This window comes from Eptatretus burgeri, chromosome 4, assembly GCF_056783735.1.
Source record: "Eptatretus burgeri isolate ZD-2024b chromosome 4, Ebu_testis_v1, whole genome shotgun sequence".
Classification (NCBI taxonomy): Eukaryota; Metazoa; Chordata; class Myxini; order Myxiniformes; family Myxinidae; genus Eptatretus; species Eptatretus burgeri.
Window position 1 is genome coordinate 28,537,443 of NC_140964.1, and position 17,500 is coordinate 28,554,942.

The 17,500-nt window shown below is 31.5% G+C and overlaps 1 long non-coding RNA gene across 1 annotated transcript in view; it reads left to right on the plus strand.

Annotated features, from left to right (window-relative positions):
* The window catches only part of LOC147027697 (uncharacterized), a 308,214-nt gene that overhangs the window by 180,059 nt on the left and 110,655 nt on the right, over positions 1-17,500 (plus strand). The window lies entirely within an intron of this gene.

The window sequence follows — 17,500 nt, forward strand, 5'->3', positions numbered from 1 at the left end:
AGGCGGGTATAAAGGCAGCAAGTGTACGTCGCATTGCCCTGCAAGAGGGGCAAGGGATGTAACAGATGTAACTTTTTACAGACAAATCAGCATGCATGACACACACACACACACACACACACACACACACACACACACACACACACACACACACACACACACACACACACACACACACATTGTTTTATATATATATATATATATATATGTATATATATATATATATATATATATATATGTATATATATATATGTATATATGTATATATATGTATTTATATATATATATATATATATATATATATATATATATATTTATGTATATATATATATATGTATATATATGTATATATATGTATTTATATATACATATTTATATTTATTTATTTATATTTATATATTTAATTATATTTATACATATATATTCATATTTATTTATATATATATATATATATATTTATTTATTTATACATTTATATATTTTTATTTATATATATATATATTTATATATATATATATATATATATATATATATATATATATATATATATATATATATATATATATATATATATATATATATATATATATATATATATATATATATATATATATATAACCATGCAATACAACCAAAGTTTGAAATATTTTTTCCCCAAGCTAAATGTTTCGAGCACACGAGGAAGAGCAAAAAGTAACAAGGACAGTACTTTTAAAGTGGAGTAATGGGAAATGAAATGCCTCTGAGAATATGTACAGCTCGCTGGTATTTCTTGTAATACTGCTGCCAAATTAATGCACAATGAAAATATAATGAAACAATTGGTGAAATCCACTTCCACGATTTGTTCCTCGGGCTCTTGATTGAATATTTCACAAAATGAGAGAACAGTATGCAACACCTGCACGTGGCAGTTGTGCAAAGCATCTCTTCTCAAGCAGTTCTAATAAAAGGAATGAAAAAAAACATGAAAAAAAAACTTTTTGGTAGAAGTTGTAAAATTTCTATTTTCTTCCCTATTCATTATCCCTCGACAGACTTTTTTCTTCCCCATTATCCCTGGACATACTTCATCATTGTAGAGCAAGCAGCAGAGCACAATCCCATTCAAAAGGAATGATAATGAGCTAGCGAGTCACATGACAAAATGACATCACTTCAGGACAACAATGTAGGTAGTCTAGTAACCGTGCTACTTGCATTCCAAGGATCCTCAACAAGATTCCATTAGCAATAGACAAAAGTTATCCTTCGATTTATAAGACAAGGACACAAGGACAGCACATGTGTGCGTTTGGGCAGTTATTTTTTTAACAGCTCATTTGTCGACAATTCAACATCACTCAAAATTGTCCTTTGAACTCAATAAATACAGTTTGACTAAGAGGTACATATTGCACTTTTTTCTTGTAATTATCAAAACATCTACTGTATCTTTCAACATCCATCCATTAATTTGCAATTGGTCGCTTCACTGGCTTTGACACCAATCCAAATTTATATTACGGATCCGAGGTATCAAAAAGCTACACATATCGAACAAACAGTTTAAAACATAGCACCTCGCCACCATTAGAGCATTTGAATTGTATCAAATATGGCAATAAATGTGAATTGTTGCTCCCAGCTTGTCAGCTCGACGACAGAAGATGCCATTTATATTTTTGCCATCTTCTCTACCCGTTTAGTGCAGGCATGGACAACTTGCTCATTACCATAAATTTGTAAGAGCAAAAACTACATTTATATAAAGCTTTAATATCCAGCTAACTTCACCCAAGCCCAAAAAGATGACATGCTCCACAACTCAAGGCCGTAAGCTGGAACAATACACCAGAGGATCATGATTATTCTCCTGCTTATTCGACCAGGTATGGAGGCAGCAAGTATAAAGACAGCATCAATAGTTGCTGACCTATTATGATTATTATTCTCCTGCTTCTTCAACCACGAGAAATCAAACCCGGGACCTGAAAGATCAGAAGCAAACAAACCACAAATTACTCAACAGTGCACTCTTTGTGCATAATATGAGGTTAGGAGTAAAAGTATTTGTCCCCAGTGACGGAAAAGAAAGCAAAAGTATCCATCCCAAGTGATGGGAGCAGTTTATGTTAATCTTCTTCTCGTCCTCTTCCCTTCATAAGAGGTGAGGTCCAATGGCATCAAGCTTCTGCACTGCCTTGACCATGATACTTCTCCACTTCCCTCTGCCCACGTCAACTCTCTCCACTCTCCAACCACCCCTACCTTATGACTATCCCTCCTCACACAATCCTCCCACCTCAACCGCAGTCTACCTCTTTTCCTCCTTCCTTGCAACTTCATCTATCCGCTCTCTTTGCCATTCTCTCTTTCCCTCATCCACACCAAGTGTCCTGTCCATCTCAGCCAGCATTTCACCAATCTCCCCCATCAAGCTCATCTGCACAACAATCTCCTCCCTCAGTTCAACCATCCTCCTTCTATACATCCTCTACACTCCTGCAATCCTCCTGACCCAGTTGTTCTTGCAAACCTGCAGCTTCTGTTGTTTTCTTTCTGTCAGTGTCACAGTGTTGAGATCGTAAAGGTAGGCTGGCGTTGCACACAACATCAGACCCTTTCATTTCAATTTTCTTGATATCTTTGTTTGCCATTACTCCCTCCACCCTCCTCCATGCATTCACACCCACCTGAATCCTCCTCCGCACCTCTGCCTTGGACCTACCATATCCAGTCACTGTTCCTCCCAGATGCTAAAATCCCAGATATATATATATATATATATATATATATATATATATATATATATATATATATATATATATATATATATATATATATATATATATATCTTCTTCTTCTTTCGGCTGCTCCTGTGAGGGGTCGCCACAGCGGATCATCCGTATGATCTGCATAGTGATTTGGTACTTGTTTTACACCGGATGCCCTTCCTGACGCAACCCTGGTCGCCTCTTACGACACAGGGATATGGTACACCTATTTTAACCGGGGTATACACCGACCCAGTATACTGGTACTCATTTCGCCGACCTCGGAAGGATGACAGGCTGAGTCAACCCCCTGGTGTATTAATTCAGTGGCTCAACGGGGCTTGAACTCAGGACCTTTTGGATCCCAAGCCGCTGCCCCAACCACTGCACCAACACCAGGCTCATATATATATATATATATATATATATATATATATATATATATATATATATATATATATATATATATATATATATATATATATATATATATATACATATATATATATATATATATATATATATATATATATATATATATATATATATATATATATCTGGGATTTTAGCATCTGGGAGGAACAGTGACTGGATGACCTCCTGAGCCACATATCATTTTAAGATAATAGTAAATTGTTTTTTCATTGTTCAATTGATAACCATCAAAGTTTTCAGTCCATTCAAGGATATTCATTTTTTTCTTTACATCCTCTAACTTACTACTTTTTAAATTGATTCGCTTATTTGTTTTATTTACCTTTGTTTTAGTTATTTTTTCAATAAGACTTATTTGATATTTTTCACATTCATTATGTTTTCCATTTATATACCAAGACTGAGATTTTCTCCACTCTTTAGTTTGATTAATACTTGGTTTGACCATTTATATATTGTAAAAAAACGTGGCGGTAGCCCTTAAAAAACCCTAACCCATCTTCCCATCGTTAAAACACAATCTATTCTATTCACTCTATCATACAATATCCATATGGAACACAATCTATTCCATTATCTAAAATAAATCTCTTATCATCAAAGGCTCCTAATGCCTTTTTATTTACTTCTTCACTATATATGTTATGTTTATAACTTCTTATTGTATTCATTTTCCTATATTCTTCTTTCTTATTCATCAAACAATTATAATAATTTCTAAAAGTTATTGATTTCTTTATTACATGTTTCTTTATTCCCTTTAACCTCTTATCAATCTGATCACCATACTTATAAGCATATGCCTTTGCTCTCAATCCAATAAACTCACTCATTACTTTTCCACCCAACTCATCCTTAAACTTACCAATAACCTTTTCATTCTTTTTGGAAAATAACTCACTCTTCTTGCTGAAATTACTTGTATCATATACTCCAATATTTTTCTTCATATCTTTATAAACATCATCAGTTTTTATATCTGGGATAAAACTATCAGTGTCCATATACAACAATGAAACATTTTCACCATACTCTTTCTTTAAGTCATTATAAAAATAATCATACATCAATATCTTTGATAAATCAAGAACTGCTGTTCCAATATAAATTGGTTTATCCATTACAATACTTTCCATTTTCATATGAATTGCAGAAAAGTTCTCTGAAAAAAACCTCTTCTCTCTCAAAACTTGGTTTATTTATCAATCTCGAAGCTTCTTTCCAAGATGTTGCGAATTTAATGTTTTACCTGTTTCTAACATTTTTCATAGTCTTTCCAAATACAGCATTATTCATTAATTTATAAAAGTCCCGTTCAAATTTTACTTTTGTATTTGCTCTCATATCTGTATTGAATTGAATATACTTTTTCACCCAAGGACTTTGTTTAAATTTTAAAACTCGATGAATTTTAGCTACTCTCAATCCTTCTCTCAAAAACTGTTTTAAGCTTCTCTGATGCAAAACATATCCCTCTTTATCATAGAATGTTGTTAATAACTTTTCTGTTGATTTGCCTTTAATATTAAAACTTTTATGATAATCACTGAACCATTCTTTCTTTGGGGTTTCTTTCTCACATGCAAAAGGAAGGTCTTTATGCTTATTATGAAGATCACTCGGGTACCTCAAATCAACTTCAAAATAATAACCTTCTTCTTCGTCATTCAATTCCTCTTGAGAAGAAATAACAATATTCATCAAAGCCTTTTCATAATCCTTTTCTTCCACCCACTCTAATTTACCATAAGGCAGAGATTGAGACATTGCCCATCCATACAAATTATTAGCATCAAAATACATCAAATAATTACTATCTTTTTCACTATCATAATTTGGAAGATATTTATTATTTGCTTTAGCATATCTTTTTGAACATACTTGTGATATTCCACCTCTCTTGGACTTCTCAATCATCAAAAGCATATCAACATCACTGATTAAATCTATATCTTGTTTTGTCATTTTCAACATTGCACTCCAAGCTAAACCAGGAGCTGTGAAATAGTGGGCAGGATCTAATCCATAACAATTTTTATTATGACAGAGTGATCTAAAAGCTTCAAACACATCAGCTAACAATAAAACATCTGTTTTTAGATATAAATCATGATATTCTCCAAGGTTCTTTATCTTAAATATTTTCCATATTTCTTGTGCGTTTTTATATTCCTTATCACTTATCTCTTCTTCATAAAGGTTATTATAGAAACTTTCTTTTGATGGAAGTTGTGTTTCTTTAAATCTCAGAAATGAATCCATATAATCATAAGGATAAATTCCCTTACTTGTAAGAATTTTCTCTTTGCTTTGAATTTCATTCCTTGTTTGAATTTCCTCTCTCGTAAGAATTCCTTCTTTAATCAGAATTTCATCTTTAATCTGAATTTCCTCTTTAGTTAGAATTTCATTCATTGTTCGAATTTTCTTTATAATTAGAATTTCATCTTCAGTTAGAATTTCTTCATTAATTTCCTCATTAATTCGAATTTCCTCTTTACTTTGAATTCTCTCATTAATCTGAATTTCCTCTTTAGTGAGAATTTCCTCTTTTGGAAAGAATGAATTCAGATTTGGAAAAGAGTCCGTGGAGCTTAGATTTGATGCGAGGTAGGCTAGTGGTGTTCCCATCAACTTGTAAGAATCTAGAAACCTAATACGAGTTAAAGGTTTTGTGAATATCATTTTTGTAAATGAAATATACTTTTGACTTGTGTTTGTTATGGCAGAAATATTCCCTGGTGTTTTTGAAAGTTCTTTTATAAATAGATGTGTATCATAGTTGGCGCTGTTGTGAAGAGACTGGAATAAAAGAAGGTAATTTATAGTTAAGATTACAACAGGAATGAGCGGGACCTCTATATTTACCAGTAAGATGACAATGATCCCTAACTTTAGACTCCTTAATTTCCCCCTCACAAATATGACAGATATTGTTCTTTCTAAATTCTAATTTTTCTTCTTTAGTTAATTTCATCGGTTCATTTGTTTCTTTCATTAATTTAGTGAGTCTTATGCAATCCTTTTCTAATCGTTTTACAAACTCTTGTGAAGCTTTTTTTCCACTATAATGTTCAAGTTTGTTATACTTTTCTCCAACAGATGATTTGATATAATAACAGAAACCACAAGGAATATGTTTTTGATATTTATTTGTATATGATTCTTTTGGATTAGGAGAAGCAGTATTTATCTTTTTAAGGATACATTCAAAATCAGCGTATATCACAAATGGGTGCATGATAGATTTATTATAATCTTCAAAAGAAATCTTTTCACCAGGTTTAGGCATTGTAATTACAGCTGATTTATGATTACTACAATATTTTGAATGTTGTTCTAATCGTTCTTTTGTATGAAATGAATTAAGACATCGCTTACAAGGATATATTTTGTTTGCTGTTCTGAATACCTGAGAAGAGATTAATCTTGATAAATTATTGATGTATGTGTAATGTGAATTCTTTCCAACACTAAAATATAAAAGATCAATGTGTGTTTCTTCATTATTATAGTTGTTTGAAATTTTTAATATTTGAACTTTGTTTGTATCCGTTAATCCATATACATTAATAGAAAGATTATTCTTTTTCTCAAATTTAGGAATATCTGTTAGTGGCATTGGGAATTTAAAATCTTTAATGTCCAAGGTATTCTCATATTTCATATATTGTTTTACTCTTTCTGAATTACATTTTGGTGGATGAAAGTGAGGAAGAACAGACCAGAGAAAACATTTATTATCATTGTTCTTAATATTAACAACTGCCTTCTTTAGTTTTATTTCTTTTGGTAATTCAATATAAGAAGAAGCTTTAAGAGGGTTTGATTTTTAGAATGTGTATATCTAAAAAGATGATTTTTTAAATATTGAATCCACTTCCTACCACTGTATTATCAACATCCTCCTCTTGTTTTGATAGTTCTTCATAAACCCCACTATTCAAAAAATCTTGAAATGATGTTATAAAATGAAGATCTGTTCTCATATAAGGAGTTTGTTCTTCATCTTGTCTTTTCATATTCATTTTCACTCCCATATAAAACTTTAAAGTTTTCATTTCTTTTAATGTCTTTTTAATAACTTTTTCAACATCAGGTTTCACTATTTCAATTGATTCAGCTATTGATGATGGACCGGGTTCTCCAAATTGAAAAATCCTTATTTTTATATGCCCTTTAAATGCCCCATCAGTGTTTTCAATATAATAGTCTCCCTTTACTTTAAACTCATTTTTCTTGTGTTTTTGTGATTGAAGATGTCTATTATAACTACTCTTCAAAACATCCTTTGAGCAGATATCACAATGTTTTCTTTCCAACTCAAGAGGAGATATTTTATGAAATAGATTAAATGTGTGTTTGTTGGTTCGGAGGTGTTTTCTATAATGTTTATATTTGTGATTACAAACATCGCAGTATGTTGTATTCACCATATTTATATAATAAATCTTTGCTTAAACTAAAATTTTCTTGATGAAAATTTCGTTTATTTTACAGGTGAATCTGTGCTTAAAACCATTTTATCCTCCAACTTTTTCACTTAACAAATACAATGTTTCAAGACACAAAAGACAAGTTTCAATCAATCTCTTCATTTGTTAAAGATACTGAGAAATATGTCAAGGATGTAAAATTGAACAAAGATAAATATAACAACTATTGGATAAAAACAATTATGGTAAATAATATGAGTTCTTCAATTTCCTTCAGTGGAAGGGCTTTTAGTATACCTGGTAGAACATCAATTAAAGTATCTCTAACAAAAGTTTCTCCTCTCCTTCTGGTAATATATTCAAAACTAGAAAAAGCAATGAAACAAGAAAAAGTATCAAAAAACAAAAACCTTATGGATGAAGCTTTAGAAAGAAAAGATAAGACCATCTGTAATATGCAAGGAGAAATTTGTATTTTTTTCAACAACCCTAAAGATGTAAATCCTGATGAAATAAAGGATGTTAATATATCAGGTGAAATGACATTTCTTTCAATAGTAGTTAACAATCATTTTAAAATTACCTTTAATATAAAAAATGTTGTCGTTGAATCTGGTAATGAAAAAAAGTATATTGATATCGATGGTAATATTATTAAATATGAGTCAATATACAACTGAAAGTATAGATGAATTTCAGTTTTAGTAAAGTTTTACTTTATAAATTTATAAATAAATATGCTAGACAAATTTGAGAATTGTCCTGCGTGTGAAAGACGGGGATTAAAGACAGAGTCAAAAGCCTATAAACAATGTATATTCTGTGATTATCTTCTAATTAATGATAATCAAAAATATAAAAAGGAAAATAATTCTTTTAGATTTACACCAAAAATGAATTACTTTACAAGATTGATTAGAGAAATGAATGTAAAGTATGAGGGTGATAACACACCTTTCCTTACAAGGGAAGAAACTGAACGTATAAGAGAAATGTTCAAAGGATTGTTGTTATATATTATTCATGGATGTAATTTTCAGGGAAATATCAACACAAGATATTGTATAAATAAAATAATGGATTATCTTGAAATAAAACCTGAACTTAGGATAAAATATAGAGTTTCTAAAAAAGCCAATAATAAATTAAATAACCTGTTTTCCAAATATATAAATGAATGATTTTTTACCCATTTGGGAAAATAAGATAAAATTTAACAACCATAAAAATCTCCCAAATTCATTAAGATGTCTCATAGTTGGTTCAAGTGGATGTGGAAAAACCTGCTTACTTTTAAAGATGCTCCCCACTCCCAACTTTTTAGATTATGATCATTTAATAATTTTCACAAAGTCGAGTTTTCAACCAGAGTATCAACTACTCTCACAAGGTTTTAATGCTGGTCTTCAAAAAGAAGATATAATCGGTTTATTTAAACGTCAAAAAAACCTAAATGATTATAACATTGAAGATATAATTCAACTATTTTGTGATACACAGAGATGTAAAAAGAAATCAAATCCTATAACTTGTATTCTTAGTGATAATACGGATGATATACCGTCTCCCCAAGATTTGGATAAATCAAAAAAGAACCTCGTTATCTTTGATGATTGTGTTAATGAGAGAAACCAAACGGTAATGGACAGCTACTACACAAGAGGGAGACATTCTTCTTGTAATTGTATTTATCTTAGTCAATCGTACTTTCAACTTCCTCGTCGTTCCATCAGAAACAATGCTAATACTTTTATTTTATTCAAGTTAAATTCAATAGATATCAATAATTTTTGGAGAGATAATTGTTCTACATTATGTAGTAAAAAGAAATTTGAGGATGACATGAAGCACACGACTGAAAAATATAAATATATTGTTGTGAAACAAGTTGAGATATTAAGGGATATATTTTTTGTTTTATAAACAATTACATATATAAATGACAACTATTATTGTAAATCTTGTGGGTAAATCTGCTTCTGGAAAAAACTTTCATAAATCAAGGTTCTTGTGCAGTACAAATGAGAATATTGTAAATTTACTTAAAAAACACCCCGTGATACGCATTGTATCAACAACAACTAGAGCAATAAGACCTGGAGAAGTAAAAGGTGAAGATTATCACTATATTTCAGTGGAGGAACATATGCGATTGAGGAATGAAGGTCAAATATTTGAGGAGGTTTCTCTTGGTACAACAAAATATTCACATTGTAAGAGTGAGTTAAGGAAACTAAAATCTGGTGGTCTTGGGATATTAGAAACTAATGCAGAAGGAACGAGACAAATTATTAAACATCTGAGCGGAGTGAAGATTTTATCATTCGGTTTTGATGTTGATGAAGAAACTCAACGCAAACGTATGAAAAGCAGAGATGCAAGTATTAGTGAAGAAGAAATTACAACTCGCATTAATGTTAATAAAGAATTTGATGAAATATTTAAAGAAAAGGATTTATTTGAACACATCTACTTGAATGATGAAGAAAAGGAAAATTTCCCTGTTGATCTTTACAATTCATTAAATGATATTTTACAATAAATAAATGGATGCAAAAGAAAGAGCAAGAAGATTTAAGGAACATCAAGAGTTGGTTTCAAAAGTTGTAAAACAGCAGGAAGACATAAAGAAGAAACGCAGACAGAAACTAATGGGCGAAGAAGCATTTGAAAGAAAACAAGAGAAATTTTTTAAACCACTTTTAAAAACTTCCCAAGAAAAAATGAAAAATGTTTCCACAGTTCCCACAGTAGAATATACTCCTAAAAAACTTCAAATGTTAAAAGATTTTGATCAAATGACGGAGGAAGAATTAGAGCATTTAGGAGAATTAAAGGTATATGATGATGAAGGTTTATTTCAACAACTGGAAGAGATTAATCGACCCCCTGATTATATTGTGAATGCTCTTCAAAACAATGAATATTCAGCGGATTCAAAAACCAAAGCAGGACTCATTCCAACAGAACAACCAGCAATATTTCATCTTGTTCAAGAAAAGGTATTGATATTTAATGATGAATTAAGGTTCTTAGGTTCTGCTCAATCCCCTGTTAAACTTACTCCGAGATTAATGTTTCTTCTCACAAAAGATGGAAGACAAGGTTCAACTGTGAGGGATGAATCAAAGTATATTGATAAACCATTGGATATGAAAAATAATGATGATAGAGTATATATTGATCTGCTGAACACTCTAAATTATAAGGTTAGTATTTCTTGTAAAAGTAGGAAAAATGAGAAGGAGAAACACATTATTCAGGCTTTAAGTATCCTTGGTTCAGGTGTTTGTTTTCTTCCAAATGACCCATCGCAATTCGTTAATAGACTGTTATTGTTGTTAGGTAGTAAGAAGGCTGGAAATAACAATTGTTTTAATGAAGCATCAGCCATTTTAGACCAGTTGATGAACATGAAAATAATTAATAAATATCAATATAAAGACATTTTATCTCATATTAGATAAGATGAGAAGCACAATCCTTAGTTTCAATTTCACAACAAGCGACCACACATCTTCATTCCCATACCCACTACAACTTGACCCAACAAAAGAATATGAGGCATCTTTATTGTCCATGGAAACTTATAATACCTTATTTAATATAACTGATAAAAATGACAAGTTTAGTTATAATCCCGGAAGTGGATACAAAACGATAACAGTCTCACCCGGAGCATATGAGATTTCTCAAATATCTTCCGAAATTGCTCGTCTTATGAAAGAACAGGGTGATGAACCAAAAAATATTGTTATAGACATTCAAAAACATACTTCAAAATCAACGATTAAAGTTAAAAATAACTACAAGGTTGATTTCACAATTGATAATTCATTTAGAGAGTTATTGGGTTTCTCCTCAAAAAAGATTGAAACTAATGGGATGTTTTACAGTGATAATGTCATTCAAATATCCTCAGGAATAAATTCGGTGTTAATTCACTGTGATTTGATTGATGGTGCTTATAATGATGGAAAAAAAAAAAACAAATGCAATATTTTCATTCAGCGCATACTCAACCCCAATTGGTTATAAATTCAATATGGAACCCAAAAATTTGGTTTATCTCCCTGTGTCAGGAAAAACCATACACAGAGTAAATTTTAGGATAACCGACCAAGATAATCGTATGATTTCTTTTAATGGAGAAGTTATATCCATCAGAATTCACCCACGTGAAGTTTTCCAATAAATAAATACGATGGTTATTGTGAGGAAATACGAGTTGGGAAAATATAAAATAATTGCAGGGGATGGGATGTTCCTTTCCCCATACTACAAGGGTGAAGGTATGTATCTTGGTAGAGGATACTATAAACCTAAGAGACATAGGGGTGTTGGACATCAATTTAGAGGAGATGGGATAATTGATACTCTAATGGTTCTACTACTCTAATTGGTTCAACTATTCTTAAACATAAAGATCTAATTGGTTCAACTGCTTCTGCTGTGGGAAATGTAGCAGGTGTTGTAAAGAGCATAAAAGATGCCCAGAAGGAATCTCATAAATTACAAGCAATAAAAGAAATTAAGAAAGGCAAAACTCAGTTGTCCCCCCAAGAACGACAGAAAATAATTCAAATACTTGGATCAGGGTTTCAAAAGTTTTGACATCTTTTTTTCCTAAATAAATACAAGTATGGAAGCAATTGATAGTATCTATGATTTGGATGATACTATTATTATCTCAAACTCCACTAAAAAAGAAGATTACTTCAAGGTAAATGCAATAACTGGAACAGACTGGAATACGAATGGGACAAAAAGTTTTGAAATAAATAATCAACAAACCTATTTGAATCTCTCCGAAAGTTTCTTGTTGTGTAAATTTAAATTCACTAAAGCTGGGAATAACACAAACGCTACACTTGTAAATGATTTCTTCTGGAAAATGTTTGATAGTGTGCGTTTGTATATTGGAACACAAGAAGTTGAAGCGGTTGATTATGTCTCTGCTGTATCTGAAATGATGAAATTTACACTCTATACATTCAGTGATAGAATGGGAAAGGGGTCTGTCGAAGGTTTTATTCCTGATATGTCAACGGGAACAAACACAGACCCTGGATATACTCAAAGGAAAGGAATGTATAATGATGATACAAAAGCAGAAAATAGTTTTACTGTGGCAGTTCCTCTTAAAGGTATATTTGGATTTTGTGATCATGATAAAGTTCTGTATGGTCTTAAAATTAGATTTCAACTACAAAGGAATGATAATGAAAATAGATTGCTTTTTGGTGTTGGTAGTGCTTTTGGTGAACAGAATAAATTTGTAATTGAGGAGATGAGTTGGTATATCAGCGAATATACTCCTAATCTTAAAACAGAAGAGATGTTGAATCGAAGACTTAACTCAAAGAAACCACTCAGTGTATCATACCTCAAAAGAAGATGTCAACACGTTAAACTCAACCAAACTACTTACACGTGGAATTTGGGTGTTCTAGAAGGAAAGCCACGATATCTGTGGATCATTTTTTAAAAAGCCAGATGGTGATACTGCGACTGATAAGAATAATGCATTGAGTGATAATGCTAAGGTGAAACAACTTCGCGTTTCTCTAGATGGAACATTTTATCCACGAGATAGATTGGAAATTAATTGGGAAAAAAATGATTTTGCTGAAGCATACAAGTCTTACCAAAAGGTGTGTGAAAGTAATGGAAATAAAGAACCTATTTTGGATATGACAGCATTTAAAAGATTGTATACAATCTATGCGTTTGACCTGAGCGCTCAAAAGGAAACTATAAAGTCTAATCGAGTGGATACTTCCCTATACATTGAAAGAGGAGAGAGTGAAGAAGTTGATACATATTGTTTGCTTTTGGAAGAAACAGAATTACAGATTAATACAGATAATGGTGTGATGATTAGTCTCACATTTTTTGTTAAATTAATGAGTGGCAAAGTACCAACTGGGGTATATGTTAATCAAATCAATCTTCATAAACTATCATCTTGTGTTCAAAATCAAAAGCCTTGTACGATTAACGTTAATACAATTCAGAGAAAAGGAGCAGTAAGAATTGATGTTTTGCTCACAAGAGAACAGGTTAAAATCTTGAATGACACTGGCTCACTTAAAATTAAAATAACAAAACCAATGTTGAAAAAATATTCAATAAGAGAGACGAGTGGAGAATTTCTCCCATTTCTAATTCCTTTATTTGCTGGTTTAAGTGCGGTTGGAGCATTGACGGGTGGTATTTCAACAGCGGTGAAAACTGCCAACGAAAGGAAGGCTCAACTCCAGGCTCAAAAATAATTGGAAAGACATAACAAAGAGTTGGAGAAACAAATTAGTGGAAGTGGTGTAATTGTAGATTTTGCTGAAAAACTTGAAGGTCTGCCTGATAAAGCGAGATTGTTAGTTGGAGATATGCTTTCTTCTATAGCACAAGCAGGTGTAAAATTAACGAAAAGAGGTAATGGATTATATCTTTCTAATAAATAAATGAGCATTAATGAGTGGTTTAAAGAATTTGGAAAGAATACAACATCAAATTTACAACTTGTCAAATATTGTAAGAAATTAAAAATTTATCATGTGCTTATTTGTATGAGAGATGAATTAACAAATGTGCCGAAACATACAAAGAATATTATTATGAACTTAGAAGATAATAATGAGAACGGTTCTCATTGGGTTTGTATTTTTAATAGTCAAGACAAATATTATTTTGATAGTTTTGGTCTTCCACCACCTGTTGAAGTCATAAAATTCTTACAGAATGGTGTTTATCAAACATTTCAAGTCCAAGAATTAAATTCTAAGTGTTGTGGTCAATTATGTCTGTATGTGTTATTTCAACTCAACAAAAAGAAAAAATTTTATGATATTATTTTTAATCTAATATAAATGACTTATGTTGGTAAAGATGGTTCTATCTTTGGTGTATCTCAAGAACTGGATATTGATTTATCAAATTATTACACAAAGGCACAGGCTGAACGACATAAACATAATATAACCAAAAATATTAACATGAAAAATGCTTATAAATTAAAAAATTATCCAAGCCTGACTGACGCGAATGACTTGGTGAGATCAAGCGATTTATCACAATATATATCTTTAAATAAAACGGCCGTGTATTCCAAAGATACAGAAGTGTTGATATTATCTCCAGGTCATACAGAATTCACAGTTCGAATTAAAATAAATTTTTATAAAGAAGGGCGTATCGTTTGTATGAGAATAGAACAATGGGGGTATGATATGAATGATTTAGGGTATAATTGGTCATTTAAAATTAACCTCGAAGACCTGGAACAATTAAACCAGTCTCGTAAGGAAGAATATTATCCACTTGGTATCGAGAATGAGTTTTGTGGGGCCACGATTAGTAAACAACAAATAAAAGAATTTAATAAGGGTAAATATAATAATGGTTTTGCCCTTATTTATATCATGAAAACAGAAAAAACAGGATTATATATAATAAGTAAGGAAAGACAAAATGATTTAACTATGGGAAGATGGGGAGGTGTTTCGTGCCATAATATTATTCTAACATCTATTTCTTATACATAAATGACAGCAAGAAGGCTTCAAGAAAATTATCATTTCTGTGTCCAAGCATACCTTCAAGAAAAGGGTATTCGGTATTTTAATAAATATGTTCTACAACATAAGAATGAGGTATTTTCAATAAAAGATTGGCATTATGCTGATGTTGAGAAACCGACAACTTTAGATTTAATTAGAATGTTAAATAATGAAAAAATTATAAAGTTCAGAAAAGGTAAGGCTCTTTTATAAATTCAAAAGAAATTTTATTGGTTTCCTGTTGTAAAAAAAAATATTTTGGATACAGGAATAACAAGAAATCCTGATGAATATATGTATAATATTCTATGGGGTGTAAACGATTCAAGGATAATAAGGGATGAGGAAGGAGTTGAAGAAGAGAGGAAAGAGGAGAAAAAGGAGAAGAGAGAGAAGGAGGAGAGGGAGAAGAAAGAGAAGGAGGAAAAAGAGAAGAGAGAGAAGGAGGAGAGGGAGAAAAAAGAGAAGGAGGAAAAAGAGAAGAGAGAGAAGAGGAGAGGGAGAAAAAAGAGAAGGAGGAAAAGGAGAAGAGAGAGAAGGAGAGGGAGGAAAGAGCGAGACAAAATAAATATCAAAATATGGAAACCAGTGAGATTAAAAAAAGATTGGTGGTATTACAGAAAATAACTCAACCCACCGAGGAGGAAAACAAAGAATTGACAAGTCGATTTGAAATATTTTCTTCAAGACTATTGACATCGACAAGCTATTCATTTTAATTCAAGTTTTTCATTTTTTTTCTTAAATAAATGGAGGAGAGAGTGAAGGTATTTCTAAGGATTCTTTATGTTTTAAAAATTAAGATTCAAATGTGCATGTTGGAAACTAAAAAGGTTTTTGCACTCTGCAGGAATTTTTCACATAAATAAATGAGTTATTGTCTCAAATGTAAAAAGAAAACTAATACGAAAAATATTTCATATATTAAAAGTAAAAATAACAGGGTTATACAAAAAGGTATATGTTCGGTGTGTGGTTCAAAAAAAAAATCAATTTATCTCCAAACAAAAACGAGGAGGAGATATACAAAAGTTTTTATCAGGAAGTAAATTTACAACTACTGGAATACCAGGGGAATTACATCTTCCAGGGTATTCTTTCTGTGGTCCAGGCACAAACTTGGATAAAAGATTAGATGAGGCAGACAATCCTAAATCCAGGAGTAAACCCATCAATAGAGTTGATGGAGTGTCCATGAGACACGATATTGATTATGGGAATACCACAACGTTGGAAGAAAAGCATGAAGCCGATAGAGAAATGTTGTATAATTTGTCTCTGATACAAAATCCAACCTTGAGAGAAAAAGTTGATCGGTTCATTGTGAAGAAGATGATCAGTGCTAAATTGAAACTTGGACTTGGAAATTCAAAAAAACTTATAGGCTCTAATGATGTCATTAAGACTGAAGAGCAATTAGCTGATGAATTACATAAACCAATATTCACAAAGTTTCAGAGAAGGAAAGTTTATTCCAAGGAAGTTGATTATATCTGGTCTGCTGATTTGATTGAACTCAATAATGATAAGGTGTACAAGTATGCTTTAACCGTTATTGATTTGAGGAGTAGATACGCATGGGTTGTACCATTAAAAAACAAAACAGGTAATACTCTTATGTTAGCCTTTCAACAGATATTTAATAAAAGTAAGAGAAAACCTAAAAAATTGTGGACTGATGAGGGTAGAGAGTTTTATAACAAGACATTTATGAATTTTCTAAAAAATAACAGTATTACATTATACAGTACCTTTAATGAAGGGAAGGCAGTTGTTGTTGAACGTTTTAATCGTACCTTAAAAGAGAGACTATATAAAAAATTCACACAACTCGGTTCACAACAATGGTCATCTTTTATTCAGGATATTGTGGATAAGTATAATGACACGATTCACCCGTCAACAAATATGAAACCATCAGAAACATTTACAAAATTAAAATATGAAAAAGAGATTAATGTCAGAAAACCTAAGTTCAAAGTTGGTGATATCGTAAGAATATATAGGTGGAAATCTCATTTTGAAAAGGGTTTCACTAAACGATGGACGAACAAACTTTTTAAAATTGTTGATGTAATAGATACGGTTCCTTGGACTTATAAGATATATGATTTAGAACGGGAAGAGATTTTAGGTTCATTTTATTCACAGGAATTACAAAAGACAAAGATAAATTGAAATTTTTTGACTCCGCCCCTTTTTGACTCCGCCCACACAAGACCCACCCACATAAACCCCACCCCACACAAGCTCCACACAAACCCCACCCCACACAAGCTCCACACACACCCCCCCCCACACAAACCCCACACAA